Here is an 18,357-nt window from a genome sequence, read left to right on the forward strand (position 1 = left end):
TAGCTTTAAGTTGTTCCTCTACCTCCGTGAGATAGTCAGTGGGAAGGAATGCTCCCAAAAAGGCTCCTTTAAACTCGTCCCAGTTATGGATCTTATTTCTTTCTGCCAGCCACCAACTCCTGGCAGGTCCAGAGAGAACAGCATTTAGGGTGGCTACAAGTTCGGTGTCTGACAAGTGTCTGAGTGTCAAAAAATTTTCACATCGCTCCACAAACTCCACTACATCACTGGTTTCTCTGGTTTCTCCAAAACTAGGGAATTCTAAATGAATTGGGGGTTTGGGATAGGAAGCAGTTGGTATAGTTGAATGCATTCTCTCACTGTTTGAAGTGGCAGCCCCAAAGGAAAAACGGGTCATTGGAGTGCTGGTTTTCCTAATACGGTCAACTTCCTTTCGCCACTTTTCATCCCTTCTTTGAAGACAGTCTATAACTCCACTTTCTAGCTTAGCCAAAGATCTTTGCATGAAATTTTCAATGTCATCGAACCGTTGATTCACCACATCTCTGAACACAGCTTCACGGTTCACGGCACTCTCACAGGATGTTCGAAGACCATCTTTCAAGGTTTCCATTTCAGCACGTAATTCTTGGACTGATTGAGAGAGGTCTGATATTACTAAATCTGTTCCTCCAATCTCATTTCTTAACGGATTTACAACAGGCTGAGCCTCATCATCACTCTCTTCAGCTTGGCTGTCAATATACATTTCCCCCAACAGTGAGCTTATCTCTATTACAGATCCTGGATTCCTGTATACATTTCCAGGTGGAGCAGGATTGAAAGGAAGGGACTCTGCTACACCCACATCATCTACTGGAATTAACTCTGCCTCTGAATTAGAATTACCAGTTTCCATTGTAAGTATAAAACACTGTTTGACCAAAATGGGAAATAACAAATTAGATAACACAGTTAAATCAGTTCATTTCATTACCACCATACACATGAGTGTCCCCCCTTACAGAAAAAACACATGAATTTCACATGTTATCACATGTTTTCCACATGTGCCCACATGTGACCACATGTGACCACATATGCCCACATGTGACCACATATGAACAACATGTCATCACATGTGAACAATGTTTCACCACATGTGAACAACATGTCACCACATGCAGTAATGTTCGACCACATGTGAACAACATGTCACCACATGCAGTAATGTTCGACCACATGTGAACAACATGTCACCACATGTGAACTTAATGGAACACGTGGCACATGTGGAAAACATGTTATAGGTAATAATGTGGAGCTCATGTGAAATATATTTGCACGTTGTAATAGGTTTTAACATGTGAATTATGTTACCACGTCACAAATACTGTACATTTTTAGCTTCAATAGCCTTTTTCACACAAAATGCATAGAACATAAAGCTTATAATGCATGTGTATATACTAACACTTATATACACGTATAGTTTTTAATGAGTTTTTGCAATACTTTTATTTCAACACTGTTTACCATTTCTAAAGCTATATTGTAAATATATTTTACATAATCAACAGTATATTATATTTGATATAATCAATAGGCTACTGCAAGCACGTTTTCAAATAAAATAAAGTGGATATTAAACTTTTCATTTTAAGTGCTGCATGATTTTGACGTGGTTTAATCAATGCCGTGCGCGTGAACTTTCGAGTATTTCAAACACTGGAGCGGCCGGCGCGCAGAGTTGCCATGGAAACGGCGCGGGACCACTGCTACTGGTAAGCAACAAAACTCCCTCTCTCGATGTTGTTTAAACTTTTCACGGCTTTTTCCAGGTGAGATTAGTCTCTAAAATCACACGAATAATACTCACAACTGTTTTTGACATTTCTCTTACTTGTAATTGACACGATTCTGTTAAAAATTTACATGGTGTAGTGTCTTCGGAAAAAGTCCGTTAGGATCTCAACCGTTTTCTGAAGAGGTAGCAGCTAGCTAGGCTAACGTAATGTTAACTCGGTTGAACTTTTATTTATTAAAGTTTGGGCTTTTAATCACCTCTTATGTGTAGATGAGAGGTTTTGTAAAGGTTTTACTTGGAAGTGAGCTAATTTATTTAACACAAACGTAAACATAACGTATCGGTGATGTTACTTTCAGGAGCAAGAAAATTGGCTGAAACTAACGTTAGCTCAATGGTAACGTTAAACACATTTTGATTAAAAAATGTTCTGTGATTTCAGTAGTAACAAAATAACCCATAACAGAGAGAAAGCTCCACGACTTCAACATTTCTGGAGAAAGCTGCTGCCGGAGAAGTAACGTTAGGACACAGGTGAGCCGAGGAAGCTCATTAAATAACCTCATTTTATTTCTCAATTTGTTTTTTTAAATTGTTTATTTTAAGAAGGTTTTGACATCCAAACGAAGTTACACCGTATGAGCAAAATTAAATGAATAAGTAAACCCAAAAACAAATTCTGTTATCCTAGTTAAGAAATTATATTCTGTATATTCTTTAAATTCTTTCTCTTTTCTGCATTTCACCTCTGCTGTAGCTTCTTTCCTTTCAATAAACCTGGCATTGCATTGTTGGCTCAGTGACAAATGGCTTGTTGTGTTCTTAGATCCTTCAGTGCTGATGCCCTTCAACGGAGCGGAGTGGAGCTGATCTTCATCTCTAAAGCACTATTGATGAACCATATGATTAGTAAGTAAAACGCCAAACATACACTAATGTCAAACATACACTAATTGTCTTGGTACAAATGTTTATGTCTCTTTCTCTTATGTTCACCAAAAAACATTAAAAACAATAATATTGTGAAATAATATAAATAAATAAAAACTGTTTTCTATGTGAATATATTGTAAAATGCAATTACTTCCTATGATCAAAGCTGAATTTTCAGCATCACAGCTTCACATCATCCTTCATAAATTATTCTAATATGACGATTTGATGCTCAAAAAAACATTTATGATTATTATCAGTGTTGAAAACAGTTGTGCTGCTTCATATTTTTGTGTTTTTCAGGATTATTTGATGAATAGAAAGGTTAAAATAACAGCATTTATTTGAAACAGAAATCCTTACTCTCTCTTTTGATCAATTTAATGCATCCTTGCTGAGTAAAAATATGAATTTCTTCTTTTTTTTCTGTTCATTTTTAAATCTATCATTGACCCCAAATGTTTGAACATTAGTGTAAACTACCCTTCATATGTTTGTGGTCTATTTAACAATGAATCCTGGAGGGGAAAAAATGGTTTAAACTGTTACAATGGTTTACACAAACACATTAATCAGCACAACTGTTTTCAACATTGATAATAATCAGAAATGTTTTGGATGTTTACATGGTAAGAATGTATAGAATTCAAATATAAAAAACACTGACTCGTTAGGTCATGTTTACTCATTAAAGTCAGATGATTTCCTATTAATTCAATAGAATATGGTGACTTCAATTTACATGACGTCATGAGCAATCAAGTCATTTATATAGATCAGTGAGTAGTGCCCAGCATATCCAAGTCCACTAAAGGAGATTTCTCGCATTTTACCCCTAAACTCTGGAATATGAAGGTAAAAGAGTATCAAGACTCGAGCATGAACAATAAATACTTGTATGCTAAAATTTACACTCACAGCTCCAAAGTGAAAACCTCACCTAATATGCAATAACGTTGAAAAGATCACGGTTTCTGTCCTGACGAAAATGTTCTATTTTTTATTTTATTTTTTGCTTTGCAGAACAAGTCTGTGACTGACTTAATGAACCCAGTTGCTTTGGATCATGCTCAAAGATGTAAGGGCTACAAAAAGTTAACCAGAACTCTTATGGACTCCATCTTCTCTTTCGAAGAGATGGCAGCATGAACGGAAAAAAAGGGGTTGTTGGTGAAAAAAGAGCCTTGACCTACAAAAGGTGCAGCTAATAATTGGTAAGCATGTCTGAATATCTTTTATCAATAGTTATTATATATGACAAGCGCTGAGCGCGTCCGTCAGCGCCAGCCATAGCGCGGAAAGCACAGTTTGAATCTGACAGTTATGTCACTTCATGTCAAACTTGTTTTCAAATTTTAATGTAATCAATCTCATTTCTTACAGACCATGTCAAAAAGAGGCACCCAGGCATCGGAGGCACTGAGATCAAGGTCTGCATGGCACAAAAGTTAAAAGATCTGAGGAGACGAGCAGAAAGGTAATATTCAGACGATCCAACATCCAAGTGTGATCCCCATGTGGTCTGTTCACATTTGCGAAACCGACATGCGCGAGGACTGATGACTCAGTTTATTCCTCAGTCTACATTGTGATCTAATCACAAACTGTCAATAGTTTTTTTTATAAATGAGACGCACCACTCGTCTTATACAGTTGTTTAAGCAAGATGTATTTCCATAGCATATTTACGTAAAACGTTTAATGACATAATAACATTACAAATGAATAATAATTAATTATTAAGCCCCATAAAAATGCTTTTCAGAAACCTACGGGGTGACGTCACGGACACTACGTCCATATTTTTTTTTACAGTCTATGGTTTGCACTGCCCTAATCTTTGATCTTTTTCTATCCCAAAACAGGATGCCTGCTGCAGGAGACACAAAGGACTGAGACAACACACTTTCACAAACGCACACCACACACACACACATGCGCGTATACCTGCGTTTTTTGCGGCTTTTTATGTATAATTTTAATTTGGTTTTGCTTTGTTTGTTTTAAACATTCAATTTGTATTGCATATTTTGAAATGAAATAAAAAGTGAAAAAAATTTTTTTTTGAATTATTTGTTTTAATGTTGGGAAACATTAGGCTATAGAGCCTACACAAGAACATGGTAGGCCTACCGTTTTCTGTGGTATATTGCTTAATGATTTTTACATGGATTTCACATGAAGTTACAGGTTTACATGGTGTGTAGCTTTAACATGGATTGTTGATGGGTTTCAAATGTCATTCTATGGGTTTCACATGAGATATTTTACATTTCACATGATATCTCATGGGTTTCACATGTGATTAAATGTTTCACATGGGAATTTTACGTTTCACATGTAAGCTCATGGATTTCACATGGGAATTTTGGGTTTCACATGCAATCCCATGGGTTTCACATGTAATCACATGGGTTTCACATGCAATCACATGGGTTTCACATGCAATCCCATGGGTTTCACATGTAATCACATGGGTTTCACATGCAATCCCATGGGTTTCACATGTAATCACATGGGTTTCACATGTAATCACATGGGTTTCACATGGGTTTCACATCCCATGGGTTTCACATGTAATCACATGGGTTTCACATGCAATCCCATGGGTTTCACATGTAATCACATGGGTTTCACATGCAATCCCATGGGTTTCACATGGGAATATACATGGGTTTCACATGAAAATGTTCCAAAACCACACGTTTCCCATGTGCAAATTACCTTTAACATGTGCAAAGCACATGTGTTCCACATATTTCACATGTTAAATTTCACATGTGCAAAATCACATGTCCACGTTGTCACATGGGATCACATGTGTTTTTGCACATGTGAAACTCATGTGGTTTTTCTGTAAGGGCCCATACGGGCCACCATCTGTAACAAACTTGGCTTACAACTTAAGTAAACCAGTAGTCACTTAAGAGTTCAGGGCACACACAAGGCATGAATGAATAAAGGGAAAAACTATATCAATGCTTGAAATCAGACAAAGAAAGGCATAAACAGATTACCCAACAAAGTATATTGATAACACAGCAATCAAATCAAGAAAAATAACACTTATCCCAAAGTCCTTGATCAAATAGTCCATGTGTGAGGAGTATTGTCCGGGTTTATGAATCCTTAGTCCTTGCGCCCCAGAAATGAACCACAAATATCCAGCAAAAAACGATAATAATCCTCCAAATGTGATGCACAGGCAAAAATACCAAAAACAACCCAAGTCTTCTCTTTAACCTCGATGGGTCATCAATCCATAAATGTCCCCCAAGGAGAAGGCTAAAAAAGCACCCATATCTTTGGTTCAAAACAGGTATCTTTTCCTTCCTCTCCCCAAATGGCTTCCTCTTATAAGGTGCCCTCCTATCAAAATAAAGTCCATTTTGCCAACTACAGGATGTTTCTACACCAAACATAAAAGTCCCACATACAAAAGACAAAACTTCAACTAGGGCCTGAAATCACTTAAATCATACCTTTACTTATTTTACAATGCTTTATCCACCTTCACATTTGTAAAACAAAGTATTACTAAAATAGTGTATTTTCCTTAGCCCTAATATAGAAGTGTCACAATGTTAACGCTGCTACAATTTAGCTATACGGGCTCACTTGCACTCCTTGTTCATACATGCACACATAGTGTGCCCTCTAAATGCACAAGTGCACAAGTAGCATAGCAAAACAGCTTGTTTCTGGAATCACTACAGCATGTCTACATACAGAGACACAAAGTGGTTCACTCAGGGTCATGCTCATGAGATTCCCTTAAAAACTAATTTATATGTATACTCATTTGCAAGTATATAGCATACTGACAAACAAGAATGGGTCACGAGAAACCATACAGCCCTCCAGCCAATCAACTAACTCTCTGGAGAAAACAGAGCAGAAAAACATCCATCGCAAGACATGTTGGGAAGGCCCCAGCTTCCATTCTTAAAAATAAATAAATAAATAAAAACGCTAGAGGACATCCTCCCAGGGATCACGGGCCACAGACACAGTAGGAGAAAGAGGGAAAAGGGTCACTGAGTGAATGCTTACTTAAATGAGTGGAAATGTTTGATGAGAGACTGGGGTTTCAAAAGATTTCCATTTTCAAATATCTACTCGCTCGCTCTTTTACTCGCTCTGTCCCTCCCACTACTCGGCTTCTTTGAGAAGCAGCTCTAGGCAATTTGATAGTACGAAATGCTAATAGTATGGCCTTCTTAAGGGATTTTCAGTCTTTTTCTTACCCCTGCTGAAAAGACCAGGTGAATTTCCATTATAGTCCAGACTTGTCTTGCAATCAGTAGTCAGTGTAACCATATGTCTTATGGCCATTCATGTGCTTATCCAGTTTTGTAAATCAATTGGACTTTGAATGCAACGGTAAATGGTAAATAATGGCGCAAATACCAGTAAATTGACTTGCACAAATACAAATGCATGCAATAAGGTCAGCCGCAAAAACAACAGTATCCATGCCTTTTCAGCGCTAATTTTTCACTGCATGTCTTTAGTTTAAAAAAAAAGAAGGTTTGTGCTGGTACAAGCTGTTAGTAAATCTAGCACTATAAAACCAAGCGTTGAATAATAAATATAATCAACACTTTCATGCAGAATTTTTTTTTTTACTTAATAGTTTTTTAATTAGTACTTTTATTCAGCAAGGATGCATTAAATTTATCAAAAGTGATTTATAATGTTTCAAAATATTTCTATTTCAAATAAATGCTGTTCTTTTGAAATTTATATTCATCAGATAATCCTGAAAAAAAATTATGTTTCCACCCAAAAAATATTAAACAACTCTTTTCAACATTGACAATAAAAATAAATGTTTCTTAAGCTCAAATCGGCATATTGATTTCTGAAGGATCATGTGTAGCAACATTGAGTTTTGCCTTAATTAGCTCAAAATTATTTATAGGGAATTTTAATAATTAATCATGAATATGATTAATATCTTGCATGTTACAGTTAAATTATCGAAATTGAAAATAGATCGATTGTATATACGAATGATAAATCATAACGAATTATAATTCCTCTTTCATATATCAATGGTCTCATTACAGATCAATTATATGAGATAACTTTAAGGGAATTAATTTAGTCATCAAACAATCGGTTTGTCAAACGGCCGTAAGATTAACTTATCAACTTCTCAACAAAGTTATCCCTTTTTACAAACTCCAAGAAATATCAATTTTCTGGCCGTGAACATTAATTTTCTTGTGTTTATAAAATTTAGGTTACTGAAATAGTAACAACTTGTAAAGCTTTGTAGCTATAGATCAATCATTTCATTGACTTGTAAATATGAGCTTTTAGACAGAAACAATCAAGAATATAATGGTTTTTAATAAAATGAAACTACGGATACAGAATTCTACATTTAAACACGGGATACATGTATGTACAGTTAAACAGTAAAACTAATGAGACAGACGAATAACAAACAGGAGTGAGAGAGAGAGGTTGCGAGAGAGAAAGATTGGGAGGGAGAGAGAGAGAGAGAGAGAGAGTAAGAAGATCTGGAGAGATCTTCTGGTTTGGCAAAATTCATCACAGACACAGAACCTTTGAGACAACAAGAATCAACAGATCTTAAACCTTGAAAGCATAGTAAAACGGGTACTTGCACCGGTAAAGCTCTTTTGTGTGGCTGATGTGAAGAAGGCGTGTGTCTGTGTCTCTGTCCTTGCGTCACGCGGTTGCGGCGGGTCCGAGGAGCGCGCACGTGGTGTGCGGGTGTGTCCGGAGAGCGCGCAATTTCAAAGGCTTAAAAGGTCTTTGACGTAAAGTTACCAAAGGAATAATTCAGACTAAGTTCATTTCCCTTCGTGGGAGTAAACAGAGTCGAATACAGAAAACAAAACTCAACAAAACAAAACAAAGAACAGAAAAGATTCCTGCGGGAATCACGGCACATGAGAGTTACATGTCGAAGCGGAGGTAGGAGGCAAGAGCCTAGCGCGCGTCACATGTTGGAGGAAGCGCGAGTTGGAGGAAGAGCGAGTTAGAGAGAGGAGCGCGCCGATATTTATCACCTTGGAGAAATCCAGCCTCTTCCTGTCGGCTTGGCCAATCGGAGAGTTGGAAGTCACAGGCGGGAATTCAGGTTCCCCTTCGAGGGAACTCGCACTGCGTCATAGTTGTGACGCTTTGGGGAAACGCCCCCAGCGTAGCGCATCTGAAGCATGAATGAAATCTGTCCAATCCTGATTGGTGCTACGTCATGACGTAGTAGATGACGGCATAACCGGAAGATACAAAGGTACGCTTGGCAAGCACAAACACTAGCTTTTTCGCTCTTCAGCTGAAGCGCTCTGTGTGACTGTTTGTCATATTTACTGTTGTCTGTCCTTATTATTAACCAGTATGTCTAGCGAGCAGTTTAGACGGTGCGTGCATCCGTGTCCACGCTATATTACGGGCACGGACACACACCAGCTGTGTGTGCATTGTCTGGGCGTGCAGCACGCTAGAGCGGCTCTCGAGGGAGCCGCTTGTAGCGAGTGTGAGAAGCTGCCGCTCAGGGCTTTGCGCTCGCGGCTGGCCGTGTTTGATGAGTCAAGCGGCCAGGCTCGCGAGCCTCGCGGTTCTGGGCCCGCGGTTGCCGAGGCAGCGCGGCGCCGCAGATCGTGGGGCTCACAGATGGATCTTTCAGCGGGACACGGGACTGCTTCGGCATCTTCCCGATCCTCGTCTGAAGATTCAGATGTTCTCCCGCCCCGTGAGGAAGCCCGCGATGCGGTATCTTCCCGCGAGGTGGATGAACAGATGCTTCATCTATCTGGTTCTGAGGAATCAGATCAGTTGAGCATCGGGGCGGGTGATGTGGAGCTTAGTTCAGAACCGCTTCACGCACCCGCTCAGGAGGAGCTGGTGGAGGTTCTGACCCGCGCTGTGGCCAAATTAAAATTAGACTGGCCACAGGAAGAACCAGAAGTCCAGCCGCCTAGTAAGCTGGATGAACGGTTTTATAAGCGCCGGTCTCAACCTCCACGTCGGGGCCTTCCGTTTTTTCCTGACTTGCACAATGAGTTGTGCAAGTCGTGGGAAAAACCGTTTTCAGCCAGGCTCTCCAACCCCCCAGTGCTCGATTTTGCTAATGTGCTGGGGGCGGCTGAGCGTGGCTATGGGAAAATACCTCGGGTGGAGGAGGCTCTTGCGAGCTATCTTTCCCCCGAGGCTGCTTCTTCCCTTAAGGCCCCGGTACTGCCCACCAAGCCATGCCGAGATACTTCCTCGCTGGTGGGCAGAGCTTATATGGCGGCTGGGAGGGCTGGTAGTTGCTTGCACACTATGGCGGTTTTGCAAGCCTATCAAGCTGACCTCCTTAAGGAGCTGGATGAGGGTGAGGGTCCCTCTCCTGATGATATTTTGGAGCTGAGGAAAGCCACCGACCTGTCTCTCCGCATCACCAAGGAGACGGCCCGTGCCATCGGCCGCTCCATGGCTGGTATGGTGTGTGTGGAGAGACACCTTTGGCTGAATTTGTCGGGGATGAGGGAGAAAGAGAAAAGTTTTCTTCTAGACTCCCCGATTGCACCTTCTGGCCTCTTCGGCGGTGCTGTTGGTTCAGTAGTCGAGAGGTTTCAGGAGGTGAAAAAGCAGTCGGCGGCTTTTCATCAGTATCTTCCTCGCCGCTCCGGCTCCTCAGGGAAGGCTGCCTCAAGAGGGCAGCCTCAGCCGCCTGCCAGCTCCTCGCACCGTCAGGTGCAAAGACAGAGTGTCGCCTCCCGCGCCCCTCCCGAGGGAGCCTGGCAACGGAGGCGGCGCTCTCGTGGTAAGCCTTCTGAGCCTAAGGTCGATTTGAGGACCGTCCTTCAGGCAAAGAAGGCTTCCTCTAAGCGGTCCTAGACGCCGCACCCCTCAGAGCTGTCCCCCCCGGGGTGGAGCGATCGAGGTCGCTTCCGTCCCGGAGCTCTTGGGAAATCAGTGCTGTGTTCCCGCCGTCCAGTATGCTTCGGGCCACACTGGTTTCCCGCGTACGCACGCCGCTCCAGCCGCCTCTATTAAGACTTGCGGCCGGGCAGCGAACGCGTCCGCCCACCGAAAACCGTTGTCGACCGCTCCCTGCCGGCCAGCCGCTTCAGGGGGTCGGGAACGAGTCTCGAATAACACCCGAGGCCAGCCTCGAGAGGCTGGTTCCCTTAGTAGATTATCTCGGCGCATGGTCATGCCTTCCGAATATATCTGCGTGGGCCCTGCGTACTGTAGAACTGGGTTACAGGCTGCAGTTCAGTTGCCCTCCCCCGAGGTTCAACGGGGTGGTCTGGACTGTGGTTGGCCCAGAGCAGGTTCGGGTTATGGAACAGGAAGTTCAATCCCTGTTGGTCAAGGAGGCCATAGAACGTGTTCCTCTGCCAGACAGGGAGTCCGGGTTCTACAGCCGGTACTTCATAGTTCCCAAGAAGGATGGGGGGTTGCGTCCAATAATAGATCTCAGGCACTTGAATCGGTCTCTGAGGAGATTCAGGTTCAAAATGCTCACAATTCCAGCCATCGTGAGTCAGATCCAGTTCGAGGACTGGTTCGTCACGATAGATCTGAAGGACGCATACTTCCATATTTCCATCCTTCCATGTCACAGGAAGTCCCTGAGGTTCGCTTTCGGGGGCGAAGCGTACCAATATCGGGTTCTTCCGTTCGGCCTAGCTCTCTCCCCTCGCACTTTTACAAAATGCATGGATGCAGCTCTAGCACCCCTGAGGCTCGAGGGCGTCAGGGTGCTCAACTACATCGACGACTGGCTGATACTGGCCCAGTCGCGAGAGCTGGCGATTCGGCATCGAGATGTCGTCCTCGCCCACATCCAGAGCCTGGGGCTGAGACTCAACACAAAGAAGAGTGTGTTGACGCCCTCCCAGAGGACTACGTTCCTGGGAGTTGTATGGGACTCCACGAAGATGCGGGCACAAATGTCTCCCGCACGCATGGAGTCCATACGGGCGATGGTCTCCAGAGCGAAGCTAGGCCACAACCTCACTGTGAAGCAGTTTCAGAGACTGCTGGGGCTCATGGCAGCAGCGTCCAGTGTTATACCTTTTGGCCTGCTACACATGAGACCCCTACAGTGGTGGTTGAGAACCAGGGGATTTTCCCCGAGGGGAAATCCGTTCCGTATGATCAGGGTAACGCGCAGATGCCTTCGTTCCCTCGTCATATGGAGGAAACCTTGGTTCCTGTCCCAGGGACCGGTGCTGGGAGCATCGTGTTGCCGGAAGGCCGTTTCAACAGATGCCTCCCTCACTGGTTGGGGCGCGGTCATGGACGGCCGCTTTGCGAGAGGTCTGTGGGAGACCCGGCATTCTTCCTGGCACATCAATTGCCTGGAAATGCTGGCGGTCTACAAAGCTCTGAGGAGTTTTTTCCCGGACCTCTGCGGCCACCATGTCCTGATACGCTCGGACAACATGTCCGTAGTCGCGTATCTGAATCACCAGGGAGGTCTGAGGTCGCGCCCTCTATGCAGATTGGCACACCAGATCCTTCTGTGGTCCCAGGGGAAACTATCGTCTCTCAGAGCGATGTATATCCCCGGGGACCAAAATCAGGGAGCAGACGTCCTGTCGAGGCAGGGGCTGAGGCCCGGGGAGTGGCGACTCCACCCCGAGGTGGTGGAGGCCATGTGCGTGAGATTCGGCCCAGTGGAAGTGGATCTGTTTGCGTCTCGAGAGACGTCCCACTGTCCACTATGGTTCTCTCTCAGGTATCCAGCTCCGTTGGGGCTGGACGCTATGACACAGACGTGGCCGAGGCTGCGTCTGTACGCATTTCCCCCGATCGCTCTGCTCCCGGGAGTCTTGGAGCGGGTCCGCCGGGAAGGGATCAGCCTACTTTTAGTAGCACCCCGCTGGCCGACCCGGATATGGTTCTCGGACATTGTAGCACTGCTAGACGGCCTCCCATGGCAGGTCCCTCTGAGGAGGGATCTGCTGTCTCAGGCAGGGGGCACAATATTTCACCCCCGGCCAGAGCTGTGGAACCTCTGGGTCTGGCCCCTGAGGGGGCTCGGTACTTAGAGGCTGGCCTGTCAGCAGGTGTTGTCGAGACCCTACTTAGCTCCAGGGCTCCTTCCACTAGGAGACTGTACAGCCTAAAGTGGAATGTGTTTTCCACTTGGTGTAGAGAGCGTGAGGTGGACCCAGTTAACTGCCCAGTGGCTTCAGTGCTGGAGTTCCTCCAAGATCGTTTCTCCGCCGGTCTTTCCCCATCCACACTTAAGGTGTATGTGGCTGCCATTGCGGCTTTCCACTCACCTATAGGTGCTGGGCCTTTGGGAAGGCACCATATGGTTGTACGTTTCCTCCGTGGGGCTCGGAGGATTAGGCCTGCGGCTCGCTCCAGAGTTCCAACTTGGGACCTGGCGGTGGTTCTCGAAGGGTTGGCTGAGGCCCCCTTTGAACCACTGGAGTCGGCTGAGGCAAAGAACCTGACCTTCAAGGTGGCCTTTCTCCTTGCCATCACTTCTCTGAGGAGAGTGGGGGATCTCCAGGCCTTGGCTATATCGCCAACTTGCCTGGAGTTTGCCCCTGGCGGAGTTAGGGCCATCTTACATCCTAGACCGGGCTATGTGCCCAAGGTGCCGTCTACTGCGGCACGGTCAGTGGTTCTTCAGGCCTTCCATCCTCCACCTCATGGGACGGCGGAAGAGGGGAGACTTCACCTGCTCTGCCCAGTCAGAGCCCTAAGGGTTTACTTGGAGAAGTCTTCTCAGTGGAGGAAGTCAGACCAGTTGTTGGTGTGCTTTGGTTCACCCAAGAAAGGGCTGCCTGCATCTAAACAGACAATCAGTAATTGGATTGTCCAGGCTATAGCCACGGCTTATCAGGTGCGCAATTTGCCTTCACCTATGGCCGTGAGGGCACATTCCACCAGGAGCATGGCCTCCTCGGTGGCCCTCCTTTCTGGCGTCTCGCTTCAGGAGATCTGCGAGGCGGCCGGGTGGGCCACCCCGCACACCTTCATACGTTTTTACAGTCTGCAACTCCCCATGACGCCTGGCACCAGAGTGCTCGCGTCCTAAGTGTGCCTGGTCTTCCAGCTTCACACTAGGGGCGGGCGTGATTACGGTGTGGCATAGTGGGTATTTCGTTCCCCAAAGCGTCACAACTATGACGCAGTGCGAGTTCCCTCGAAGGGGAACGTCTCGGGTTACGACTGTAACCCTTGTTCCCCGAGAAGGGAACGAGACACTGCGTCTCGTTGCCACACCTATCACAGGCAGAGCGCTAGCTTCATCGCGAAAGAGCTAGTGTTTGTGCTTGCCAAGCGTACCTTTGTATCTTCCGGTTATGCCGTCATCTACTACGTCATGACGTAGCACCAATCAGGATTGGACAGATTTCATTCATGCTTCAGATGCGCTACGCTGGGGGCGTTTCCCCAAAGCGTCACAACTATGACGCAGTGTCTCGTTCCCTTCTCGGGGAACAAGGGTTACAGTCGTAACCCGAGACGTTTTATTACTCTTTGTTCTAAAGGGTGCTCGTGTGCGTGTGGGGGGGGGGGGATGCCCCCCTTGACTGAGTCATGAGGAGATTATATATTGAGTCGTTCGGCTCCAGGAGTATGAAATGTGTAAAAACTGCACATTACTGCATTCTGCTATCGGAATTCGGCTCCGTTAGATTGAGAGAATTACAGAAATATCAAACACGTCACACGAAGATTATAGGAATATACAGTTATATTAAAAATGCATAATGAAGGTATTTATAATTCCCTTTATGCTACGATAAAATCATAGTTATTCCAATGTGACATGGACAAACAGACACACATAAAAACACATTGAATACATCTGGTTAAATGTCTTTCAGTGAGGATATTGGAGAAAGGTTCGTGTGTGTGTGTGTCGGCCAGACTCGTGAGATGTCATCTCGAGTCACATGTCGTAAACAGGGCCTTCCTTTGTCTATTCATTAGAGAAAAACGCTGCATGTGCGAATCAGAGTCAATGATTTTATAAATTCAAAACACCATTCCTTTGTTTCACCGAATGGCAGAATGGAGGGGAATTTACTAAATTAGAATCCAGTTAATCTAATTTAATAAACCAGAGCTGGCCATCTGATTATGGCTACACATGTGACACTGAAGATTGGAGTAATGGTGCTGAGAATTCAGCTTTCCAATCATAGGAATACGTTACATTAAACAGGCAACAAGTTTCTATTACATTGTCAGTTCTGCAACACAACAGTGTAAAAAAAGGGTGCATACAAAATGTTCACATAGCTTTTTTTATCCTAAAACACTGTGCACAGAAGCTCCCTCTGGTTCCTTTTACTTGCTTTCCCGCCGGTGGGGTTATGACTTCATTAAAACTGAACAAAGATCGTAAAAAGCAGACATACAATTATGCTCCATTTAGTGCAGCTAAATGACTCCACATAAAAGCAAATCAGTGTTGTACCACTGCTGGATCTACTGGGACACAAAGGTAGTTTCACCTGAACTAGAAGTGTCTTTTGGATGGACATTAGTTAACCAAGTAACAGAAAAATTATTTCACCAAAGCATAATGATATGAATTTTCACAGTATTTATTGGATGTTTTAAAATACCATATTGAGGAGTTTAGAAATAATATTATCTCACATCCATGAGTCAGATAATCTAAGATTTTGAAACAAAATTGAACACCAGCGTAAGAGAGATCCTTTGACAACTCAAAATATTGAAGCAAAATGACATGCTTGGTGTTGATGAAAAGCACATCACGACGGTCATGATCAGCCACGGGGAACATGGCATCACATTAGCACTTCTTAAAAACAAATCAGTAAACTAGTCTGTAATTTACCAAGAGCTAAGATGCCCATAATGTGAGTGACAGTTTTAAAGCAAAACTGTGTCAGCTTCCAAAAAACAACCCATAAAAATCATTTGAGTAAAGCGTAAGTGTACACCTCCAAGGGGCGTTCACATTGACAGTGATTCGATTGTTGGAGGTCGCATGTCATTGTGCTGTTGGTTGTTAGTAGGCGTTTCTAGAGGACAGCAGTATCCATCTGTATCAGCCAGTGGATCCCAGTCTGCACTCCCATTGGTGTTGCCACATAGCGTTGATGTTCAGTTGCATAAGCATAAACTCGGCATAACTTTGTTGAATCACCAACAGATGATTTAAGATTCTTGACTTTCAGGGCCCTATCTTGCACTCGGCGCAAATAACTTTGTACACTGACGCATGTATCATTCCTATTTTGCACCCGCGCAAAGCGGACTTTTCCCTCCACAGACGCACGTCGGTTAACTAAGAAATACACTTGCGCTCCCCGGGGCGGTTCAGCGCAAAGAGGAGGCGTGTTCCGGCGCAAACTTTCCCTCATGCTATTTTGCTGTTCTATAAAACAATTGCGCCACTGACCAGAAAAAAACTAGTCTAAAGTCAGTGGCGCGTTGCGCGTTGTTCATTATGCTATTTTAAGGGCGCATGCTTGGCCATAATCAATGTAGCGTGTGCACAACGCGCATACACGTTGATTCTCTCATCTAAGCAGCAGTTTTCATTTTTGCAAATCATACATTATTACGATAGATAGATAGATAGATAGATAGATAGATAGATAGATAGATAGATAGATAGATAGACAATTTATTATAAAAGCATGTAGCTTACACATTTACCCAAATTATCATACGCCTGTTTAACAGAAGTTAATTTGGGTGGGTTTCTCCATCCCCAATGTCACTTCTCTGACGAGAACGCTGCTCTCCTCGGCTGTGAACCGCTCCTGGCGCGCGCCTGGCAAATCCGCCGTTATAATAGGAATCCGCTTTAGAACAAGCGCACCTGCTCTTAAAGGGAATGTGAGATGACGCTCTGATTGGTTTATTTCACGTTACGCCCAAACCACACCTATGAATAATGAAGCTACTTCAGGCCAACCCCTTTTAGATTTGCGCCAGGCGCAAGAGGCATTTATCCCGCCGGGAAAATAGCAACAGCGCCGGGATCCGCCCACAAAGTTACTTGCGCTTTACGCTTTGACACTTGCGTTTCAGATCGTTAAAATAGGGCCCTCAGTGTGTTTGCAAACTACTGTTAGTGTGAACGGCTACCAGACACAATGTGTCAAATGTACAGTCAGATCACGTTAAATGTCATCACCGAAAGCAAAATGCTCTGCAAAGAGACAAAAATCACAGCCAATGAGAATATATTTGATATTTTATAAAGATATACAGTATGTTGGACCAATAAGATTTCACAGTGGTCGGAGCTACTCAGCAAAAATGGCACAATGTCTTGGTGGTTATGACAGAAACTATTTAATTAATAGTTAAACATTGTATTAAAATGATGGCAATACCATACATCTTTGACCTTGTGGGGACATTTTTTGGTCCCCATAAGGAAATCAGCCTTTAAATCATACTAAATTATGTTTTTTTGTTGTTGTTGAAAATGTAAAAATGCAAAACAGTTTTCCGTGATCGGTTGGTTTAAAGGCAGGAACACACCAAGCCGACGGTCGGCCGTCGGGCAGTTTTTGTGCGTCGGCCGACTAAGTTTCCTCGGTGTGTTCCGCACGGTTCCGTGCCGTCGGCTGAAATTGGTCCTCGTCGGCTTTGTTTCGGCCGATTCGACATGTTGAATCGGCTTCGGGCCGTCGGTGAAAGAGGGAACTCTGATTGGCTGCTCAGCTTAGTGAAAGAGTCAATGCACGAGAATAATAGCAAAACAGCGAGCAAAGTTAAAACTCTACAGATATAAGGCTGTTCTTATGTTACGTCATCTTACCTGAGTGTTCCTTGGCGAATATTTCAATATTAACACGAGCGGAGTGGAATAAAGAAAGTGTTTAGCAGGTGTGATATTCAAAACGGTAAGCACGCACTGCTTTGTTTACGGTATGTGTATCTGCAGCCGGCAGCGTCGGTTTCCCTTTTTGAATGACGAATATAGATGAATATATCTGCAGAAATAGACAGTTGTCTCATGTACACGCAGGCGCAGAACGCGCATTCTAGCTGACAGTCGGCTGTAGTTCTCTCGGTGTGTTCAAGTGCAGCTTTTTACCCCGACGAGAGGCGACAACACAGTCGGCTTTCATCAGCGCTAGTTCGTCGGCGTCGGCTTGGTGTGTTCCTGCCTTAAGGCTATAGGTTCAGGGATATGGGATAGATTATACAGTTTGTATAGTATAAAAATCATCATGTCTAGACCCCATAAAACATGAAAACCAAATGTGTGTGTGTGTGATGAGGTTCAGCTCATCACGAGAAAGCAAAAATATGAAATGGGGAAAATAAATCCATTTTTTTTGTACACAACCACCAAGCATGAAAAATTTCACTCACAGCAGCTATAGCTATCAAGACTAATCTGCGCTGTTTTCGGCCAAAATGCCAAGAAAGTCTCATTAACATTCATTGAAAATGAAACTCAGCCTTGGAAGAAAAAAAAATCACAAAACAAAGAGACAATGAAGTCATGTGTGTCTGCATTATTCCTTCATGTTGATCATATCTGACCACTAAACAGAGTGGTAAAAATATTTTTTACATTTTCTATAGAACATTTAAAAGGTGTTTACACATGCAAACTCTCATACACAATTATATGTTGTCAAAGAGATACGTGGTCCTTAAAGTGTTTTAGAACGTTACTATGTTACTATGTGTGTGTGTGTGTGTGTGTGTGTGTGGTTTATATTTTC

At 43.8% G+C, this 18,357-nt stretch overlaps 1 long non-coding RNA gene across 1 annotated transcript; it reads left to right on the forward strand.

The window, feature by feature from the left end:
* Nucleotides 1-3,727: 3,727 nt before the first annotated feature.
* LOC130100471 (uncharacterized) lies at nt 3,728-4,726 on the forward strand. The gene is made up of 3 exons (XR_008808880.1): nt 3,728-3,894; nt 4,064-4,157; nt 4,546-4,726. It is a non-coding gene; the product is annotated as an uncharacterized LOC130100471 (long non-coding RNA).
* Nucleotides 4,727-18,357: the final 13,631 nt, after the last annotated feature.

The sequence above is a fragment of the Rhinichthys klamathensis genome, unplaced genomic scaffold (genome assembly GCF_029890125.1).
Source record: "Rhinichthys klamathensis goyatoka isolate OS25496 unplaced genomic scaffold, OSU_Roscu_1.1 h1tg000242l_1, whole genome shotgun sequence".
Lineage (NCBI taxonomy): Eukaryota > Metazoa > Chordata > Actinopteri > Cypriniformes > Leuciscidae > Rhinichthys > Rhinichthys klamathensis.